The sequence below is a fragment of the Apium graveolens genome, chromosome 1 (genome assembly GCF_009905375.1).
Source record: "Apium graveolens cultivar Ventura chromosome 1, ASM990537v1, whole genome shotgun sequence".
NCBI classification, from domain to species: Eukaryota; Viridiplantae; Streptophyta; class Magnoliopsida; order Apiales; family Apiaceae; genus Apium; species Apium graveolens.
Window position 1 is genome coordinate 88,973,259 of NC_133647.1, and position 4,512 is coordinate 88,977,770.

A 4,512-nucleotide genomic window follows, 5' to 3' on the forward strand; every position below is an offset into this window, starting at 1 on the left:
TGAATTTTTATTTATTCAAAAATTCATAATGACTTCACATAAAGTTGGAACCGTTAAAATTCCACAATTTGATAAAGAGAATTATATCATGTGGAAGAAGAAGATGCTATTATTCTTACAAGTTGCAAATCCCAAATATTCAAACTTGTTAAAGAAGGGTATAAAAACTCCGATGGTTATTGAACCGGAGGTAATAATAGATGGTGTGGTGACTACTGAAGCTAGAACCTATCCAAAAGAGCCTGAAGATTTTACTCCTGCTGAGAAGGAAGAAGCCTCCTTGGATGCAAGCCTTCAATTAATATTAATTGATTCCCTTGATCCCTTGATGAACAGACATGTGATGAACTGTAAAAATTCCAAACACATGTGGGAAACTATTGAGGTGATTAATGAAGGCACAGAGGAAGTTAGGGAGAACAAGTTGGAAATCCTAACCTCTGAATATGAACATTTCAAATCAAATCCAGGAGAAGGAATTACTGAAGTGTTTGAGAGGTACAATGCGTTGATCAACAACCTGAACATCAATGGAAAGTATTATTCAATCAGGGAGGTCAACAAAAAGTTCCTTTTAACACTGCCAGCTCATCTTGAACATAGAATCACTGCCATTAGAGAAGCTAGAGATCTGAGTGAGATTTCTTTGGACAGGCTCTATGGAGTGTTAAAAACCTATGAGTTGGAGCAGATTCAACAGAAGGAAGTCTACGGGAAGGATAGAATGGTCAGCACATCTACTGCACTTGTAGCTGAAGGTCAACAACAACAATAATCTCAACAGTTAGAAAGAATGGTACAGTTTTCCAAGGGTGAGGAAAATGAGTTAGTAGCAGAATATGATCCTCCTACTACAAATCAATCAAGTGATGATTTTTATTCCTTGGAAGAGCTGGAGCAATTGGAAGATGAATCAATGGCCCAAATTGTCAAGAGATTCTCCCATGTCAGATTCAGGAGGAATCCCAAGCTTAAGTACAAGTCCAACTACAACAAATTCCAGAAAGGTGGATCTTCATCCTCTAACACCAGCAGTGGTGGGTACAAAACAGGGATGGTTGATCGAAGCACCATTAGATGCTATAACTGTAATGAGTTGGGACACTTTGCCACAGAATGTAGGAAGCCAAAGCAAGTAAGAAAGAACTCTGAAAGGGCTTATCTGGCAAAGGGAAGAAGCTGGGATGATACTGACAGTGAAGATGAAGATGGAGGAAATCTTGCTCTTATGGCTATTGATGGAAAAGCTTCATCGTCAAGAATAGAGGTAAAACTTTCTGATGCTGAAATGGTTTATCATCTAAGAGGTAACTTAGATTGTGCACGTCGTGATAATGAACTGTTAAGTTTACAGATCACAGACCTTGAGAAAGAGGTCAATGAATTAAGACTTGTGCACATTAATCAAGACAAATTAAAAGAACAGGTATCTTTTCTAGAGAATAGAGTTGACTGTTATAGAAAACTCGAAACCATTCTCAAAGACAAGATCACCGGTCTTGAGACTAAGGTTAGAGCCTACTTCAATTCTTGTTCGAAGGCTAAAGAGTTCTACAGTAAGCAAGCTGTTAATCAAACATCTGGAATAGGCTATGATTACAATGCTGCTATTGGAGAATTAGGCATAAACTCCCCTCCTCATGTATGTGCTAAAGGGAGGGAAGTACCACATGTGCTTAAGGGTGTTGATGAACCCCTCTATAAAGCATCAATTGCTGAACCATTTGATGCGACCTCTTCTGTTATTCAAGAAGAAATACGTGTTGAGGATCATGCTTATGAGAAGATTGTTTCCAAGTCAAGTGAGTCGAAAGTTCCAGTCAAAGTTGTGAAAGCAACTGAGACTAACTCAGACACACATGAGTTGGATAACAATAATGCCATGTCTACCATGCATAAATTGCCTGCTGTTAATCACTCTCATAAAGCATGTGGTGTTTCTAATTGTATGTCTTGTGCTTTTAATATGATGTATGCTTATTTTAATGGTAAGCATGTGTCTAATGATAAGACTACTCCTCGTCAGCATATGAATAACAAGAAGCATGATAGGTCTAAGACTGCTAGTCCTTCTAAGGCTAGAAAGGAGACATTTGTGCCTAAGCTTAAACAGAAATTTGTTAAGGCTGTTTACAAGGTCAAATGTTCAGTCATTGAGAATGTTGAGACCATTAAAATTAAAAATGTTGTTTTGTCTGACAAAGGTCAGTTCTACAAGTATGCCGGGCCCAACCAAGTTTGGGTTCCGAAGAAGGTCTAATCCATTTGTAGTGCAGGGAATTAAACAGGTGTAACCGGTAGTGTAGATTCTTGACAGTGGATCATCAAGATATATGACCGGAGATAGAGCCCTGCTATCAAATGTGGATTGAGAAAGCTGGCCCCCTGGTTACCTTTGGAGATAACAGCAAAGGTTTATCTGAGGGATATGGCTGTTTGCAAGCTGGGAATGTTATCATTGTAATTTTGTATATTGTGCTAGGTTATTATCAGGAAGCAGTATCTAACATATAGCACCAGTGACGAGACTTGAGAATATTACGACATATCAGACACCTGCTGCACATTACACTTGGAATTGTACTCTAGTAAGATGTGTACAAGTGTACTCCTGGTTGGTAAGTCAAAAGAGGAAATCACTGCACCATAGTTCATGGACTTTGCAGTTGTAGATCTATTGAACTATGCAATCTCTTCTTCACAATCTCACTTCAGGTTGGTATGAACTAGTATACTGCTCAAGCAATCGTCAAGGACATGGTATGGCACTCTAACAGAAGTTATAATTTTATATGAACTAGTAGAGTCGTCATATTTATAACTATTTTATCACTAAGCACAATCATATTGTTTTATATGTGCAGTGGTATATTGATTATGCAACATAACAATTAGTATCTAAAGTACTTGACAAGTATCGGTCAATGATATGTTGTTAACATTATGTTGCAGATATTTGTAAGCTTTTGACATGAATGAGAATTACTTAGACTTTACCCTAAGTGATCAATGTTTTATCAAAAACTCATTCATATTGAAAAACAAAATCAAACTTCTTTCTACATTAGTGATTTCTTATGTCATGTAAAATCTTTTGAAATCACTATTGTAAATCATTTTCTCTCTATTACCATATATTCTGTGTTACAGATTCAGTCTCCAATGGCTTTCTTTCATTAACAGTCATGAGGTTGAAAACCCACAACATCTATCCCAGACTGTAAAGACAAACACAAAAACAGAACCAACCAACACTCTCTTACCACTAAATGTAGTATGAATGAGCGTGAGGGAGATAGTGCCTAGTGCACCACATAAGGAAGGTTCTGTAGTCAACCCAGTAGCTCTGTCTCCTACATAGATGCGTAGTATTTAAACCGAGACAACTGCTAGCCCCCATACATCTTCTCAAAAAGATGTAATGGTTGAAAAGGCACAAAAACAGTTACTAGATTCATTCTCTCAACAGGGTGAGTCTATTGAATTTTGCCTGTCGGCCAAGGTATCCGATGTAGTGTCACCACTTCAAACATAAATAATTCTTGATGCACAAGGAGAGGTTACACACACAAAGGATGAGTTGACGGAAACAAGAGTTTCGACCATTTTAAGGTCAGATTCGATTGTTCAAGGTTCGTTAGTGGACCAATTGCCTTTACAGGTATTAGGAGAGGATACTGATCCAAAAGCCATATGTCAGTGGTCAGTGTCTACCTCCCCAGGCTTAAATCCCCTGGATGCATCTGCGGATAGTAGATCTGACATAGGTGCAGATCGGCAACTTGTTGACAATGATTCAGATATTACCTGATAAGTCACAAGGAAATGTCTTCACAGACATTAGAAGGGAACTGTGATCTTTATGCTAAATTCGTTGGATCATTGTTTACCTTCCCAGAATTCAAATCTGGAACCCTAAAAGGGAAACTAGCAACTTGTAAATTATGACTCAGATTCATCTGACGAGTTTAACAAGGATGGGGATTTGTGAACTCCCATTGCACCACCTGTGACCTCCTTAAGGATGGCTAAGGTGATTTTCCTTGCAGGTACAGCTGGATTATGGAGCTATGAGAGAAGAGTGATACACTTGTGAGAATGAGTGTAAACATGAGTGGAGAGAAGAGTGAAACACATGTGAGGTACACTAAACAGAATCACACCCTCACAGTGAGGAAGAAAGAGAAACTACTTGTTATTTCTTTTCCAACCAAGTGAAATATGAGAACTCCTTCAGATGACGGCATACATTCCTTCTTTAAGGGGGAGATAGAAGCTTAAGTAATAGTTTGGAGGATTCCTCAACTAAGGGGGAGAAATAGCAGGGAGTAAGAAAAAGATCCTACTTGTACACTACACCACACCATTGTTGTTTTTAACTACGGATCCTATTGTACGGGAGAGGTGGTAAACACAAGGTGATTTCCTAGTAAGGGAAGAAGCTGTTAGGGGAGTACCATTGGTTTTTATCTGCGGATCCTATTGTACGGGAGAGGTGGTAAAACGAAGGTG